A 19,400-nucleotide genomic window follows, 5' to 3' on the forward strand; every position below is an offset into this window, starting at 1 on the left:
CCCTGTCCATGTGAACCTCCACTGGCTTCCTGTACTGCAACAGTTGGTTATAGAATTCTCCTTTCTGTGAAAATCACTGTGTATGGCCTCATTCCACTCTAGCTCTGCTATCTTCTTCAGATGTAGTTCCCTGCAACCACTCTCCGCTCCCCTGACAGCAGTTTGGCGCTCGTTCCCTACTCTCTATGCTGTCTAGAGGTTGTTCCATCCAACACTATGCCCTGTCCTCTGCAGCTCTTTCCCAAAATCCCTCCACATCACCACTTCCCTTCCTGCTCACACAAGCTTCCTTAAAACCCTTCACTTTGACCATGCCTTTGTATTTCCTTTCTAACCCGTTTCCCTTCCTTCTTTTTCTCCTACTTCGTGTTCACCTTTATGCTAAACACTCTGCAATGTGTTCTATACATGAGGAACAACAAGGTATGTTGATATTGGCATTGAAGTAATATCTGCCTAGATCTTCAATGAAAGATTCAATGGACTATCCAAGTTAAATTGTCTTTGTTCCTCCAAACCTCCACCACAAGGAGTTCAAATTTACCATTCCTAAAATCAGCCGCCTTCTTGCATTGTAGCACTATAGGAATGCTAATTTCCTTGGCCATTTCTTTTTGCCTTGTTTTCTGCAGGCACCAATACTGCATTAGCCACTTCCAGGAGATCCAGTAGACAACATTTGAGCTGAGGTTTTTGAGTAGAAGCGTAGTTAATCATTTCTCTAAAGGGAGAGTTCCGATTGTTTTATTGATGACAAGTGACTTCATTTGAGTTCCGACCAATATTGCAGGAGTGATTTTAACCTACTCTGCCAGGGAAGGGGATGGGCGGACGGTTAAAATCATTTCAGAGTACTTATTGCTCCGTTCCCACTGTGTACCTGCCGACTGCTATTTTAAATGAGCAGCTTTTTTAGTTGGCCGAGGCACCCACCAGAGACAGGCAGGGGCCTCGTGAATACATGCAAATCGGGGTTCTATGAAATCGCGGACTTCCCATCCAGCACCCAACTGCTAAAACCAAGCGGGATTGATTTCTCAGAGCCATTGTCGGCACCATTTAAAGGGGCAAACTCCTGCAGGTAATTGGATCATAGAGATCTGTGTACCATTATGCTGTTTGGATTCCTAGGAGAGTTTCCAGCTTCCAAATTGCTTCTTTCTCACACTTTTTTGCCTGACTTACCCTCAGTAAGCTCTATCTGCTTATCATGGGTGCCATTCGTGCCAGTTTGATTAGGATGGAGGAAGTGGAGCAAGAGGAGCATTAGATGACAGCAGGGGGTGGGGGTGGGAGCTGCTCATAGGAGGCCATACGCAGCACACAGGGTCTATAGGCTGAGTGCATTTCTTGTATTTTTTTTTGTTGGTTCACGGGATGTGGGTGTCGCTGGCGGCGCCAGCATATATTGCCCATCCCTAATTGCCCTTGAGAAGGTGGTGGTGAGCCGCCTTCTTGAACCGCTGCAGTCCGTGTGGTGACGGTTCTCCCACCTTGCTGTTAGGAAGGGAGTTCCAGGATTTTGACCCATCGACGATGAAGAAACGGCGATATATTTCCAAGTCGGGATGGTGTTAGACTTGGAGGGGAACGTGCAGGTGGTGTTGTTCCCATGTGTCTGCTGCCCTTGTCCTTCTAGGTGGTAGAGGTCGTGGGTTTGGGAGGTGCTGTCGAAGAAGCCTTGGCGAGTTGCTGCAATGCATCCTGTGGATGGTACACACTGCAGCCACAGTGCGCCGGTGATGAAGGGAGTGAATGTTTAGGGTGGTGGATGGGGTGCCAATCAAGCGGGCTGCTTTGTCCTGGATGATGTTGAGCTTCTTGAATGTTGTTGGAGCTGCACTCACCCAGGCAAGTGGAGAGTATTCCATCACACTCCTATCTATTTGAGTGACAGTGCATCAAGAGGCAGAGGTTCTCTCGGCAGGCTGGTGTAGACCTCTACAGCATCCTACAACAAGACCAGTTGTTTGCTGTACCAGTTGGCCATGCTTGGCCAGAGGCTGTAAAAGTCACCACAACCATTAGCTTCTTTTCCATTGGCCCACTTTAAGCTGCTACAAGGGACATCTCCTGCATATTCCAGTTTACGGTGCACAGTTCCATTAAGCAGGTCACCAATGCCCTCCTTGCTAGAACAAACCAGTACATCACTTTTCCCATTGACATCAACAGTCAACAGGAGACAGCTCAGGGATTTACTGTCGTAGCCAGAAGTCTCCAGCCATGAACACCTCCAGGGTCCCCACACAGGCTTCCACCAAGACTGAAGACTAAGGCTAAAACTAATTGGTAGTAAGATAGTAAGTTGATTTTGTCTGTTAATTTACTGATTATTTTATTTAGCTGAAACTTATATTAAAATGCATCCACGTACATCCATGCATTAACTGTATAGTTGTAAAATCCCAACAGAAATGTAGATTTATACTATATAGATTGCAGTTTCTTCAGCACCAAATATAGGGTTGTGTCAATGAAAGGGTTAATCTGACTCATGTAACTCAATCTCAGTTAGTGGAGTGTTAAGCATGTTCCAGGACACTTATTTTCAGTACAGTATTGCAGCAAACTTTTAAGCTTTTAAATGAAGCCAACTGGCTATTATGTTAACGGAAAACATTTTCCACCAAGGTTTCTCAAAACAGTAAAATTAGAGTAAGCATTCCCTGGATTACAACAAATTGGAGTAATTTATGGATCTGTTCCTTCTATATTGTCTGGCCAAAAATTAATTGCACTCCTTCTGCTTCAATATCATATTAACAAAAATGTGAGAATGATTCATCAGAGGGGACTTTCTAGACTATGTGATTGTTTAAAAATAACTAAACAGAATGGGGGGAATTTTATCACACAACGGGCGGGAGAGGGTCAGTGGGGGGGTAAAATTGTTAAATATGTGAAATCCGACCCCAACCCACCACAAACGTACCCACTTCCGGTTTTACTGTGGCGGATTTGGGGGCAGCCGAATATCCGGCTCTCAAGAGGCACGTCTGAGATTACAACATCCGTTCCTCAGATTTTGGCAGCCATTTAAATTTATGCTGGCCGGCTTTGTTTCCCCGGGCTTGGGAAACCTGGCAGCTGAAGGAAGGCGGGAGCTGCCATATCCGGCAGGTAAATGCTTTTCCAACACTTCTTGTGGGCCAGGATGAGCAGGGGCATTTCCCCCAGCCCCTCAAGCAAACCTTCTGCCGCGATCTCTCCCTCCCCACTCTCGGCACACCCCCTGCAATCTGCCCACCCCCCCCCCCACCCCGTGATCTGCCAACCCCCCCCGCTGCGTTCTGCCGACCCACCAGCGAACTGCCGACCCCCCTGCAATATACCACCCCCCAGCAACGTACTGACCACGCCCCCCCCCCCGCAATATACCAACCCTCCCTGCGTTATGCCAGCCCCCCCCCCGTGATCTGCCGACCCCTCCACAATCTCCCCCCACCGCCATCTCTATCTCCCCCGCCCCCGCAATATACCAACCCCCACCATGATCTCCCAATCCCCCATAATCTCTCCTCCGCAATCTCCATCTCCCTCCCTCCTCACTGCAGCGCTCCGAGCCCCCCTCCCACCGACTCCCGATCTTCTCCAGTGCTGGGGACCGTCCCCAGTTGCTTCCTTCTACAGCAAGCTTTCCCACCTGGCAGCAGCCAACCCCTCAGTCTGGCCGGCTGCCGAGCGGGAAAAGGAGTGAAAATATTCTAATGCAGTCCTGCTGTTAAATTCAGCAGAACCTCCGCCGTCCTGGAATTTCTGGGTTCCCTGGCCACTGACACGAGCCCCACTTCCTTCCCACCTCCCCGTAAATATCGGGGCCAAGGGATGAATTATCCCCCCGAGTGGACTTTGATGGGCTGGCCGGTGGATTGTGCTGGCAGGCTAGCTGTTAATCCCGGTGTGAGGCCCAGTCCATTTTGAGGGCTGGGCCTCGTTAGCATCAGGATAGCAGGCTGCAGCTGGAGATTGAGTGTCCTGGGGCAGCCTGCCGGTTCCAGGCATGAAGAAGGCAGATCCATGGCGGGGAGGAGGGTGGGGAGGGAAGCGGAGTGCTGATGCCTGGGTGTGGGGGGTGAGGGAGTAGCTGGAGCAGCAGTGGCCCAGGCTGGTTTTGCAGAGCCTGGAGGAGCATTCCTGCTCCTCCTGGCCCCACAAAATAAAACAAGGGGGCATAACCTTAAAATGAGAGCTAGGCCATTCAGCGGTGATGTCAGGAAGCACTTCTTTACACAAAGGGTAGTGGAAATCTGGGCCTCTCGCCCCCAAAAAGCTGTTGAGGCTAGGGGTCAATTGGAAATTTCAAAACTGAGATTGATAGATTTTTGTTGGGTAAGTGTATTAAGGGATATGGAACCAAGGCGGGTAGATGCAGTTAAAATACAGATCAGCCATGATTTAATTGAATGATGGAACAGGCTCGAGGGGCTGAATGGCCTACTCCTGTTCCTATGTTCCTAGGAGCTTACCTTTAGGATCTTCTTTGGGTGGGCAGAGGGTGCTTGCTTCACCCAGCTCAGTTCAAAATTGGTAATCGGGTTCCTATGTACAACATTCGACTCTGATTTGCATTTTAAACGAGCCTATCAACTGACTCGGGGCCGTTCCAGTTGCCCAACGGTACTCCCGGGGGAACATTGCCGTAGCCGTCGGCCACTGCCCACCATTTTCGGGGTGCTACCGCCCCGTTTCTGCCAGACGGGAGGCCTGAAAATTCACCCTCATAAAAGTTATAAAGAGAAACGTGGTTTGCATGACACAGTAAAATCTCCTGCGCGACCTTAAACTGGGCTGTGACCAGGGTATGTAGTTTTCCGCAGCTGCCCCCTATTCCGGCGGAACCTGCCTCCACTCGAGCTTTAAAATAAAAATATTTTAACGAAATGAAACCTCGTGCTTCCGTTTTGCATTTAAATTGCAAATCATGCTTTCAAACAGCAGCTGCCTCACTGAAAACGGCTGCACCACTCAAAATGGCCACTGGCCAGTCTGTAAAATCATCAGGCAATGCAGGCTCCATCGATGCTGACTCGCTGTTTGGATGCACCGATGGCATATTAAATCACCATGCAGCTGACTAAAGGATGATCCAGTATAAAGTAGGTCACTGCGATGCCTTATAAAAGTGTTTACGTTTAATAACATTCCCAAATATGTGCTTTATTGTCTCCTTATGTTTTTTTTATTGTTAATAAAAAATGTATATTTACAGGGCACCAGGGCAACAGATTTCCTGCATATTTAAAGTAAAATCTAGCTATTTTGCCAAAATTGTCCACAGATTTCCATTGCTTCTGGCCATGGCTGATAGATTAAAATTAATACTTGACAGTGTTATGTTGCCCTAATGAGAGCAATGCTACATTTAAACTCAATTACTACTTTTTACGAGGAACTGTGATTAACACTCCTTCACTAGATCTCACATGTTGACATTTGTGAAGGAGGATTTCCCATTGCATAATGCATTGCTGTGTCCTGCTTTTTCTCATTGCTTTTCTCACCCAGTGTACTGCACTTGCTTTGCCAACTGGCCAATTCGGGTAAGAGGGGGAGGGACAAGGAGTGAGAGGGTTAGGGAGGGAAGATGCCCTAGGCTCTGTTCTACGTCAGTTCCAGTCTCCACCAACAGATAATTCACTGTTAGCTTTTAATTATTTACTCATGTGCTATACCAGTTATGAATAAAAAAACAGTTACAGAAAACAGATTTTCAATGTCCTGTTTCTAAAAGAAGGTAAATAATCTTTCAATTACAGTCAAAGCCATCTCATGTGAACATAGCCATAGCAAGCAAAATAAAATGTATCTGATCATCACATAAATAGGAATAACCTTCCACTTTAGAATACAGAGGAATTAACTTGAGACTGTGAAAATGTACCTGTTAAATGAACAGTCACTACAGCATCTCTAACTCACATCTATATTCTATGTTAATAGCAACACAGCAATGCAGGTGGCGCCAGTGTCCACTGGGCAGCGACACAGAAGAGATGGGATGTGCTGAAAATGTTGAGTCCTCTGTGCCAGTGCAGGAAGAGGGGGGGCAGCCTTCCTGAAGATGCAGCATCACTCGATCTGACCCCAGCGAGCACCCGAGTGCATTTACTGCACTTGATTCTGCAAGCAGTTGATCCATCAGGAAACTTGAATGCAATAATGGTGTAACTGTTTAAAAGCAGAGCAGACTCCTCTCTTCAGCACAGCCTGGGAGACTGACAGGTAAGGTTGCAGCAAGTGTTTTCTCTCTCAGTTCTGCTCAAATCTCACCACAGCATCTCTAACCATTACCCACATTCTATGTTAGCAGCAACACGGCAATTCAGGTGGCACCACTGCCCACTGGGCAGTGACACAGAAGAGGTGGGATCTGCTGAAATTGGTGAGTCCCCTGTGCAAGTGCAGTGAGAGGAGGGCAGCCTTCCTAAAGATGCAGCGTCACTCGTTCTGACCCTCACAAGAACCAGCTCAGAGGCTCGCACCATGTGTACTTTAGAGGGTAGGCTAGAGGAGGGATTTTCATGTGGTGAATCACCGGCCAAAATGCAGGAGCTAGGGAAGTGGGATAGGACATCCTAGGTGCCAGCTCGCCGGAGGGTGAGATCATACACTAGCTCTGCTACAGAGGAGTCAATAGTGACTACAAGGGCCCAGACTACTGAAGAAGACTGATCAATGCCCATTGCTGCTCAAGGTCACCCACCACAGCCATCTGGTGTCCTCAATGAAAGCTCAGCAGCCTTCCACCTCCCTCTCAAGCTGTATCCACTGGGGATACAACTGGCAGCAGCACTAGAATAGGTAATCAAGCAGATACGACAGGCACTAGAAACATAGAAAATAGGTGCAAGGGTAGGCCATTCGGCCCTTTGGGCCTGCTCCGCCATTCAAAATGATCATGGTTCATCCTCTAACTCAGTACCCTGTTCCCGCTTTTTCCCCATATCCCTTGATCTCTTTAGCATTAAGAAATATATATATGTCCTTCTTGAATACATCTAATGACTTGGCCTCCACTGCCTTCTGTGGTAGAGAATTCCACAGGTTCACCACCCTCTGAGTGAAGAAATTTCTCCTCATCTCTGTTCTAAATGGCATACCCTGTATCCAGAGACTGTGACCCCTGGTTCTGGACTCCCAGCCATCGGGAACATCCTCCCTGCATCTAGCCTGTCTAGTCCTGTTAGAATTTTATATGTTTCGATGAGATCACCTCTCATTCTTCTAAACTCTAGTGAATATAAGCCTAGTCGACCCAATTTCTCCTCATACGTCAGTCCTGCCATCCCAGGAATCAGCCTGGTAAACCTTCGTTGCACTCTCTCCATGGCAAGGACATCCTTCCTCAGATAAGGAGACCAAAACTGCACACAATACTCCAGATGTGGTCTCACTAAGGTCCTGTATAACTGCAGTAAGACATCCCTGCTCCTGTACTCAAATCCTCTTGCAATGAAGACCAACATACCATTCGCCTTCCTAACTGCTTGCTGCACCTGAATGCTCGCTTTCAGTGACTGGTGTACAAGGACACCCAGGTCTCGTTGCACCTCCCCTTTTCCCAATCTATCACCATTCAGATAATAATCTGCCTTTCTGTTTTTACAACCAAGGTGGATAACCTCACATTTATCCACATTATACTGCATCAGCCATGTTCTTGCCCACTCACCTGACTTGTCTGAATCATATTGGAGCCTCTTTGCATCCTCCTCACAGCTCATATTCCACCCCAGCTTTGTGTCATCTGCAAACTTGGAAATGTTACATTTAGTTCCCTCATCTAAATCATTGATATATGTTGTGAATAGCTGGGGCCCAAGAACTGATCCTTGCGGTACCCTACTAGTTACTGCCTGCCACCCGGAAAAAGACCTGTTTATTCCTACTCTCTGTTTCCTGTCTGTCAACCAATCCATGCCAGTATATTCATATATATCTCAATCCATGCCAGTATATTCCCCCCAATCCCATGTGCTTTAATTTTGCACCTTATCAAAAGCCTTCTGAAAATCCAAATACACCACATCCACTGGTTCTCCCCTATCTATTCTACTAGTTACATGCTCAAAAAACTCCAATAGATTTGTTAAGCATGATTTCCCTTTCATAAACCCAGGCTGACTTTGTCCAATCCCATTAATGCCCTCCAAGTGTTCTGTTATCACATCTTTTATAATAGACTCTAGCATTTTCCCCACTACTGATGTGAGGCTAACTGGTCTGTAATTCCCTGTTTTTTCTCTCCCTTCTTTTTTAAATAGTGGGGTTACATTTGCCACCCTCCAATCTGTAGGAACTGTTCCAGAGTCTATAGAATTTTGGAAGATGATCACCAATGCATCCACTATTTCCAGGGCCACCTCCTTTAGTACTCTGGGATGTAGATTATCAGGCCCTGGAGACTTGTCAGCCTTTAGCCCCATTAATTTCCCTAGCACTATTTTTTTTACTAATACTGGTTTCCTTCAGTTCCTCCCTCTCACTGGACCCTTGGTTCCCTAACATTTCCGGGAGGTTATTTGTGTCCTCCTTTGTGAGGACAGAACCAAAATATGTGTTTAATTGTTCTGCCATTTCTTTGTTCCCCATTATAATTTCCCCAATTTCTGACTGTAAGGGACCTACATTTGTCTAATCTTTTTCTCTAGACATTTATAGAAGCTTTTACAGTCAGTTTTTATGTTCCCTGCTAGTTTACTCTCATATTCTATTTTTCCCCTCTTAATCAATCTCTTTGTCCTCCTTTGCTGAATTCTGAACTGTTCCCAATCCTCAGGCTTGCCGCTTTTTCTGGCAATTTTATATGCCTCCTCTTTGGATCTAATACTATCCCTAATTTCTTTTGTAAGCCACGGTTGAGCCACCTTTCCTGTTTTATTTTTGCGCCAGACAGGAATGAATACTTGTTGTAATTCCTGCACATGTTCTTTAAATATTAGCCATTGCCTATTCACCGTCATCCCTTTTAGTAAAGTTCCCCAATCTATCATAGCCAACTCGCACCTCATACTTTCGTAATTTCCTTTATTTAGATTCAGGACCCTAGTTTCGGATTCAACTACTTCACTCTCCACCTTAATGAGGAATTCTATCATGTTATGGTCGCTCTTCCCTAAGGGACTCCGCACAACAAGATTGTTAATTAATCCTTTCTCACTGCACAATACCCAGTCTAGGATCGCCTGTTCTCTAGTTGGTTCCTCAATGTATTGGTCTAGAAAACCATCACGTACATACTCCAGAAATTCCTCCCCCACATTATTATTGCTAATTTGGTTTGACCAATCTATATGTAGATTAAAGTCACCCATGATTATAGTTGCACCCTTCGTGCATACGTCTCTACTTTCCTGTTTAATGCCCTCCCCTACATCTCCACTACTGTTTGGGGGCCTATAGACAACCCCACCAACGTTTTCTGCCCCTTGGTGTTTCTTAGTTCCACCCATACAGATTCCACATCATGATTTTCCAAGCCAATATCCTTCCTCACTATTGCATTGATTTCCTCCTTTACCAACAACGCTACCCCACCTCCTTTCCCTTTTTGCCTGTCCTTCCTAAGTATTGAGTACCCCTGGATGTTCAGTTCCCATCCTTGGTCACCCTGTAGCCATGTCTCCGTAATCACAACTATATCATAACCGTTAATATCTATCTGCGTTGTTAATTCATCTACCTTATCGTGAATGCTCCACGCATTAAGACGCAATGCCTTTAGACTTGTCTTTTTAAGATTGCTAGTCATTTTAGTTTTATTTTGCACTATGGCCTTATTTGTTTTTCGCCCTTGTTTTCTTTGCCTTCCACTATTGCTTCTTCCTTTTCTGACTTTTGTTTCTCTCCTTGTTTCCCTCTCCTCTGTCTCCCTGCTCAGGTTCCCATCCCCCAGCTATTCTGGTTTAAACCTTCCCCGACAGCACTAGCAAACACCCCCGCGAGGACATCGGTCTCGGTCCCGCTTGTACAGGTCCCACCTTCCCCAGAACCAGTCCCAATGTCCCAGGAATCTAAATCCCTCCCTCCTACACCATCCCTGCAGCCACGCATTCATCCGGTCTATTCTCCTGTTCCTATACTCACTAGCACGTGGCACTGGTAATAATCCTGAGATCACTACCTTTGAGGTCCCGCTTTTTAATTTATCTCCTAACTCCTTAAATTCACCTTGCAGGACCCCATCCCTTTTTTTTACCTATGTCGTTGGTACCGATGTGGACCACGACTACTGGCAGTTCACCCTCCCCCTCTAGAATGCCCTGCAGCCGCTCCGTGACATCCTTGACCCTAGCACCAGAGAGGCAACATACCATCCTGGAGTCAAGTTTGCAGCCGCAGAAACACCTATCTGTTCCCCTTACAATTGAATCCCCTATCAGTATAGCCCTAACATTCTTATTCCTCCCTTCCTGTGCAGCAGAGCCACCCGTGGTGCCACGAACTTGGCTCTTGCTGCTTTCCCCTGATAAGCCATCTCCCCCAACAGTATCCAAAGCGGTCTATCTGTTTGAGAGGGAGAGGCCCCAGGGGACTCCTGCTCTACCTGCCGAGTCACCCATTTCCTTTCTGCCTGCGTAATCTTTACCTGCGGTGTGACCACCTCACTGAACGTGCTATCCACGATAATCTCAGCATCGCGGATGCTCCACACTGAATCCACCTGCAGCTCCAGCTCCAAAATGCGGTTAGCTAGTAGCTGCAGCTGGACACACTTCCTGCACACATGACTTCCCACATAGTGCAGGAGGAGCATATCACGGGTGCGAGCTCTGCTGCCATGACTTGCCATAGATTTATACTGCGTTCACCTCTCAGACTCTCTTCCCACTCTCTAGACTCTCCTTTTACACTGCGCTCACCTCTCAGACTCTCCTTTTACACTGCGCTCACCTCTCGGACTCTCCTTTCACACTGCGATCACCTCTCGGACTCTCCTCCCGCTCTCGGACTCTCCTTTTACACTGCGCTCAAACTCGCAGACTCTCCTTTTACACCGCGCTCACCTCTCAGACTCTCCTTTTACACCGCGCTCACCTCTCAGACTCTCCTTTTACACTGCGCTCACCTCTCAGACTCTCCTTTTACACCGCGCTCACCTCTCAGACTCTCCTTTCACACTGCGCTCACCTCTCAGACTCTCCTTTTACACCGCGCTCACCTCTCAGACTCTCCTTTCACACTGCGCTCACCTCTCAGACTCTCCTTTCACACTGCGCTCACCTCTCAGACTCTCCTTTTACACCGCGCTCACCTCTCGGACTCTCCTTTTACACCGCGCTCACCTCCCGGACTCTCCTCTCGCTCTCGGACTCTCCTTTTACACTGCGCTCACCTCCCGGACTCTCCTCCCACTCTCGGACTCTCCTTTTACACTGCGCTCACCTCTCGGACTCTCCTCCCACTCTCGGACTCTCCTTTTACACTGCGCTCACCTCCCGGACTCTCCTCCCACTCTCGGACTCTCGTTTTACACTGCGCTCACCTCTCGGACTCTCCTCCCGCTCTCAGACTCTCCTTTTACACTGCGCTCACCTCTCGGACTCTCCTCCCACTCTCGGACTCTCCTTTTACACTGCGCTCACCTCTCGGACTCTCCTCCCGCTCTCGGACTCTCCTTTTACACCGCGCTCACCTCTCGGACTCTCCTTTTACACTGCGCTCACCTCTCGGACTCTCCTCCCGCTCTCGGACTCTCCTTTTACACTGCGCTCACCTCTCAGACTCTCCTTTCACGCTGCACTCACCTCTCGGACTCTCCTTTTACACTGCGCTCACCTCTCAGACTCTCCTTTTACACTGCGCTCACCTCTCAGACTCTCCTTTCACACCGCGCTCACCTCTCGGACTCTCCTCCCGCTCTCGGACTCTCCTTTCACACCGCGCTCACCTCTCGGACTCTCCTCCCGCTCTCGGACTCTCCTTTTACACCGCGCTCAGCTCACGGACTTTCCTCCCGCTCTCGGACTCTCCTTTCACACTGCGATCACCTCTCGGACTCTCCTCCCGCACTCGGACTCTCCTTTTACAACGCGCTCACCTCTCAGACTCTCCTTTCACACTGCGCTCACGTCTCAGACTCTCCTTTCACACTGCGCTCACCTCTCAGACTCTCCTTTTACAACGCGCTCACCTCTCAGACTCTCCTTTCACACTGCGCTCACCTCTCAGACTCTCCTTTTACAACGCGCTCACCTCTCAGACTCTCCTTTTACACCGCGCTCACCTCTCAGACTCTCCTTTTACACTGCGCTCACCTCTCAGACTCTCCTTTCACACTGCGCTCATCTCTCAGACTCTCCTTTCACACTGCGCTCACCTCTCAGACTCTCCTTTTACACTGCGCTCACCTCTCAGACTCTCCTATTACACTGCGCTCACCTCTCCGACTCTCCTTTTACACTGCGCTCACCTCTCAGACTCTCCTTTCACACTGCGCTCATCTCTCAGACTCTCCTTTTACACTGCGCTCACCTCTCGGACTCTCCTTTCACACTGCGCTCACCTCTCAGACTCTCCTTTTACACTGCGCTCACCTCTCAGACTCTCCTTTTACACTGCGCTCACCTCTCGGACTCTCCTTTCACACTGCGCTCACCTCTCAGACTCTCCTCCCGCTCTTGGACTCTCCTTTCACACCGCGCTCACCTCTCGGACTCTCCTTTTACACTGCGCTCACCTCTCAGACTCTCCTTTCACACTGCGCTCACCTCTCGGACTCTCCTTTTACAACGCGCTCACCTCTCAGACTCTCCTTTCACACTGCGCTCACCTCTCAGACTCTCCTTTTACAACGCGCTCACCTCTCAGACTCTCCTTTTACACCGCGCTCACCTCTCAGACTCTCCTTTTACACTGCGCTCACCTCTCAGACTCTCCTTTCACACTGCGCTCATCTCTCAGACTCTCCTTTCACACTGCGCTCACCTCTCAGACTCTCCTTTTACACTGCGCTCACCTCTCAGACTCTCCTATTACACTGCGCTCACCTCTCCGACTCTCCTTTTACACTGCGCTCACCTCTCAGACTCTCCTTTCACACTGCGCTCATCTCTCAGACTCTCCTTTTACACTGCGCTCACCTCTCGGACTCTCCTTTCACACTGCGCTCACCTCTCAGACTCTCCTTTTACACTGCGCTCACCTCTCAGACTCTCCTTTTACACTGCGCTCACCTCTCGGACTCTCCTTTCACACTGCGCTCACCTCTCAGACTCTCCTCCCGCTCTTGGACTCTCCTTTCACACCGCGCTCACCTCTCGGACTCTCCTTTTACACTGCGCTCACCTCTCAGACTCTCCTTTCACACTGCGCTCACCTCTCGGACTCTCCTTTTACACTGCGCTCACCTCTCAGACTCTCCTTTCACACTGCGCTCACCTCTCAGACTCTCCTTTTACACCGCGCTCACCTCTCAGACTCTCCTTTTACACTGCGCTCACCTCTCAGACTCTCCTTTTACACTGCGCTCACCTCTCGGACTCTCCTTTCACACTGCGCTCACCTCTCAGACTCTCCTCCCGCTCTTGGACTCTCCTTTTACACTGCGCTCACCTCTCGGACTCTCCTTTTACACTGCGCTCACCTCTCAGACTCTCCTTTTACACCGCGCTCACCTCTCAGACTCTCCTTTTACACTGCGCTCACCTCTCAGACTCTCCTTTTACACCGCGCTCACCTCTCAGACTCTCCTTTTACACTGCGCTCACCTCTCGGACTCTCCTTTCACACTGCGCTCACCTCTCAGACTCTCCTCCCGCTCTTGGACTCTCCTTTTACACTGCGCTCACCTCTCGGACTCTCCTTTTACACCGCGCTCACCTCTCAGACTCTCCTTTTACACTGCGCTCACCTCTCGGACTCTCCTTTCACACTGCGCTCACCTCTCAGACTCTCCTTTTACACCGCGCTCACCTCTCAGACTCTCCTTTCACACTGCGCTCACCTCTCAGACTCTCCTTTTACACTGCACTCACCTCTCAGACTCTCCTTTTACACTGCGCTCACCTCTCAGACTCTCCTTTTACACCGCGCTCACCTCTCAGACTCTCCTTTTACACTGCGCTCACCTCTCAGACTCTCCTTTTACACTGCGCTCACCTCTCGGACGCTCCTCCCGCTCTCGGACTCTCCTTTTACACTGCGCTCACCTCTCGGACTCTCCTTTTACACTGCGCTCACCTCTCAGACTCTCCTTTTACACTGCGCTCACCTCTCAGACTCTCCTTTCACACTGCGCTCACCTCTCAGACTCTCCTTTCACACTGCGCTCACCTCTCGGACTCTCCTTTTACACTGCGCTCACCTCTCGGACTCTCCTTTCACACTGCGCTCACCTCTCAGACTCTCCTTTACACCGCGCTCACCTCTCGGACTCTCCTTTTACACTGCGCTCACCTCTCGGACGCTCCTCCCGCTCTCGGACTCTCCTTTTACACCGCGCTCACCTCTCGGACTCTCCTCCCACTCTCGGACTCTCCTTTTACACCGTGCTCACCTCTCAGACTCTCCTTTTACACCGCGCTGACCTCTTGGACTTTCCTCCCGCTCTCGGACTCTCATTTTACACCGCGTTCACCTCTCGGACGCTCCTCCCGCTCTCGGACTCTCCTTTTACACCGTGCTCACCTCTCGGACTCTCCTTTTACACTGTGCTCACCTCTCGGACTCTCCTCCCGCTCTCGGACTCTCCTTTTACACTGCACTCACCTCTCGGACTCTCCTTTTACACTGCGCTCACCTCTCGGACTCTCCTCCCGCTCTCGGACTCTCCTTTTACACTGCGCTCACCTCCCGCTCTCGGACTCTCCTCCCGCTCTCGGACTCTCCTTTTACACCGCGCTCACCTCTCAGACTCTCCTTTTACACCGCGCTCACCTCTCGGACTCTCCTCCCGCTCTCGGACTCTCCTTTTACACCGCGCTCACCTCTCAGACTCTCCTTTTACACCGCGCTCACCTCTCGGACTCTCCTCCCGCTCTCGGACTCTCCTTTTACACCGCGCTCACCTCCCGGACTATCCTTTTCCACCGCGCTCACCTCCCGGACTCTCCTCCTGCTCTCGGGGGGTTGCACGTGGGTGATTCTTAATTATTCCACCTAACTGATATACAAATCTGAAATGAATTGTTGAAGTAAAGTTTCTGTTTTCTGTGTTTGGAGTTGATTTTCATATTTGTAGGCAGTTCAGGCCAAGGCCCATGAAGCTGGCCTGAAGGAAGGCAATTGGATGGTGGCAGTAAGGACAGTGGTGATAAGGAATGTGGGACTGTTGGTGTATTGGGGATGGGAGGGATGGTTTAGGTGAAGTGCTCTTGGATTAGCTGCTCTCTGAGAATTCTGGCACCTAGGGACGCCGATGGTCAATGCTGCTCCTGCTCTTCCTCCTCTTCGTGCAGCTCTTCCTCCTCCTCCTCCTTCACTTCTTGCTGTCCAGGCGGTGGTAAGGGCTGCTTGCTCAGTATAACAAAATTATGCAGAATTCAGCACACGACCAGAGCCATGTCCAGAGGTGATATGCCTTGATGCCCAGTAGCCAGCCTGTGACGGCCTGGTTGGAATAAAGGTGCCACAGAGAACTGAGATGAATGAATCATGACTGTTGCCAGGAAACCGGGCACAGACCTGTGATCGCAAACAAGCTCCACATTCAGGAAGGGTTATCCCTTTCTATTGAGAAAATTGCCATGCTGGTGATGGAAAGCAAGGAGGGCAACGTGGGTGCAGACACCTTGGACCCTGGGGAAGCCTGCACTGTAGGTGAAGCCTAGTGCTCTCTCGTTCTGCTTCGTTTTGTCCATAGGGAATGTGATGTACGTATTTTAGTGTAGAGAGCCTCATTCACCTCCCTGATACAGCGGTGTACAACAAACTGCGAGATGTCACTGATGTTCCCTAACTCAGCCTAGAACGGCCTTGTGCCGTAAAGGTTAAGGGTCACAGTGTTCTTGACAGCCACAGGCACTGCTATCAATGCCCTGGTTGGCGGCTCCAGTTGTGGATGCAGCAGATGACATAGCTCAGTGACAGCCTCCTTGGTGAGGCACAGGCACCTCACACATTGCTCCTCGGTGCAGTTGAGGTATGAGAAGTGCTCCCTGAAGATCCACTGCGGGTATGGCCTCCTGTGCTGTGCCCTCCTTCTCCCTCTTCTCCCGACTGCTCCTGCTCTCTCCCGTCTTCTTCACTACTACTCCTCCTCCTCCAGCCCCAAAGGCAGACCTACCCGGCTGCTCATGACTGCAATAAAACTGTTTCCAAATCAGACAAAAGCAGTCCAGCACCGGCACAAAGTTGTTCCCAGAAGTCAGAATTCATTCATGGAACAAAGAAAATATCCAAAATAAGGCCCAAAAGTTAAGTAGCAGCTTGAGGACAAACCATCAACTAACCTGCATGGATTGGTTGAGCCCTTTAAAGAGCGCTCATGCATGGTCCTTGCTGACTGTTAGCCCCATGAGTTGCTGGACGAGTTTATTATGTGACGAGTCAGGCACTCAGGCAGATCAATTTCATTAAAGGGTCCTACAACCAGAAAAGGTCACTTATTTAAATATTATAACGAGCTTCCTGAATTGTTCCTGCGGCGCCATGAATGTCTACGGAGCACTCCAATATGGCAGATGGCGCACATCTGGCACGCACCGTCCGCCATATTGGATCCTTAGGCAACAGTTTTACGATTGAAAAATGGGAACGACATGATCAAATTTCTAGGCTTCGATAGGCAGCCTACCTCGGGAGGGAGAGGAACTTTTAGACTTCTCTCTCGAAATATAAAGTCATAGCAGAATTATTCTTTCCAAGTTCTTATTTTGATGTCAGAAGCAAATACTGGACTTCACTGCTAATAATTTTTTAAGATCCCATATTGTCTTTTGTTCTGTGTCAAGGTATGCCATCCATCAAAATATCAGACTGAGTTATGTTGCCTTGTGCTGCTTGGACAATCTTCTGACACGATTTCCACCACGTAAGGGCTCATAAAGCCAACAAAATGAGAGTTAGAGACATATAAAAAGTATTTCATGGGATATGGGATGAATGAATTGTTCCAGCAGAATTTTCAATACACCAGCTGAAGGAGAGAAGTATTTAATTTGCCTTCATATCTGGGTATGAAAACCGACTTTTTTTTCAACTATTCTGAACCACTTTATAATTACAAAAAAGGAACAACAATGTGAAAGTAAGATCCCTGAATTTACGTTATGCTGCACTAGCAGACGAACATTTAACACATTCTGAAATTCCTCTCTGCTATTTTAGCTGAGGTGTTAACCCATTTAAAATAATACCCATCTTACAATGGTAGAGAGAGGGACTTCAGAACATGTTAGGTGTTAGTTAGTATATCAGTGTAATTTTAAATTACAAAAAGTAAAGGTGAGTGACCATGAACTATGGAAACATTCCATAGGACCTGACCACGACCTTTTATTACTGTACTGTGAAATAGTATCTACATTCTATAGCATCCTGATATATAAACCCAGAAATGAATGTTATTGATTTTAGCGGATTTACACATAATGTGTTTGCATGACATCCCTGTATCCACTATTTTAGAGGATGCATTAATTCATTTATAATAAATGGGTTAACAACTGCGTTAAAATACTGGATGAAGAATATCATACAAGCTTTCAAAAGGGAATTAGATAAATACTTGAAGGGAAAAAAATTATAGGGCTATGAGGAAAGAGCAGGGGAATGGGACTAATTGGATAGCTCTTTCAAAGAGCCAGCACAGGCAAAATGGGCAGAATGGCCTCCGCTTGTGGTGTACCTACTGTGTTACTATAATTGTCCCTCTACTAATATCATCAAAAGTAATTTCAGGCTATATTCTCTCATTTCTATGCCTTCTATTCATTTGCATTTTGAGTAAAATCAGCAACAAGTTACATATTATCGTACCCTGTTAATGCATGTTTTTGAGACTCTGGTCATTAAATACCTGCTCTGCTTACTGGCAATAAAACTGATTACTTTGGTGTAGCTTTAAGAAGCAGTCCTTTTAAGAAGGGGTTTGTAGCTCTGTGCTCTGGTACATTTGTGTACAAAGGAATACAAAATGACACTATCATGTGAAGTTATGGATTGTATATGTCACTAAATTATTTATATGTGAGTGTGAGTTTAAAAAAAATGGAAATTAAAAAACCCCTAAAACCACATTGCAAAAGAATGCACTGCAGCAGATGCAGCGGCGGCTTCAATTCATGCTTTTTGTGAAGGCTAATAGGTTTGTGTTTGAACTGAATTTTCCGAACAGGATATTTCTGGCTGACTGAAGAACTGAGCTGAGCCAAGAATTCCCCATTGTGGTAACCCCTTGAGACTGGAGAAAGAAAAACCGTTATATATCATGGCATCTCGCTGTGACAAATCTTTGACATACTTAAAAAGAAGCTCTACAGTGCAAGCAGGATAACAATGTTTATGAGAAAGCTGCTACTTATTGCCAAGTTATGTCCCAGAAATATGGATCACATATAATATCTTGCTTCTGCGTGATGGCCTGAGATGAGGTGGTTGGAGATGGATGGGTTTATTACATCGTTCAGCATGAGTTATTATTTAAAATTTGATTCCAGTCTGTCTCACTGCAAAGCAAATATTAGCTCAGTTGGCAAGCTCTCCTATTGATATAAATGTAAGTTCTTTCTTTCTATATAACACCTTTCACGACCAAAGTGTTTTACAACCAATGAAGTACTTTTTTGAAGTGTAGTCACTGTTGTAATGTAAGGAAACGCATAGCCAATTTGTGCACAACAAGCTCCCACAAACAGCAACGAGATAATGACCTGTTTTAGAGATGTGGGTTGAGGGATAAATATTTGGCAGGGCACCGGAAGAACTCCCTGCATTTCTTGGAATAGTGCCATGGAACCTTTTACATCTACCTGAGAGGGAAGATGAGACCTTGGTTTAACGTCTCATCCGAAGAAACTACACCTTCAGTTTCCACAATGAGAGGAAAACTAAGGGTAGGTACTTTTCTAAACTATTGTTTTAAACTGAAATGATAATCAGATTCCAGGTAATGTCATATAAAGTTACATCGAGTCTACAGCACAGAAACAGGCCATTCGGTCCAACTGGTTTATGCTGGTGTTTATGCTCCTCATTAGCCTCCTCCGTCCCTACTTCATCTAACCCTAACAGAATACCCATTTTTACCTCTCTTTGGGTAAAGAAGTTTCTCCTGAATTCCCTACTGGATTTATTAATGACTATTTCATATTGATGACCTCTAGTTTTGGATTTCCCACAAGTGGAAACATTTTCTCTATGTCTACCCTATCAAACCCTTTCATTATCTTAAAGACCTCCATTAGGTCAACCCTCAGCCTTCTCTTTTCTAGAGAAAAGAGGCCCAACCTGTTCAG

The 19,400-nt window shown here is 47.7% G+C and overlaps 1 long non-coding RNA gene across 3 annotated transcripts in view; it reads right to left on the reverse strand.

Annotated features, from left to right (window-relative positions):
• The window catches only part of LOC137326981 (uncharacterized), a 143,003-nt gene that overhangs the window by 20,064 nt on the left and 103,539 nt on the right, over positions 1-19,400 (reverse strand). The gene's annotated exons all lie outside the window — the stretch shown is intronic.

This window comes from Heptranchias perlo, chromosome 11 (genome assembly GCF_035084215.1).
Source record: "Heptranchias perlo isolate sHepPer1 chromosome 11, sHepPer1.hap1, whole genome shotgun sequence".
Classification (NCBI taxonomy): Eukaryota; Metazoa; Chordata; class Chondrichthyes; order Hexanchiformes; family Hexanchidae; genus Heptranchias; species Heptranchias perlo.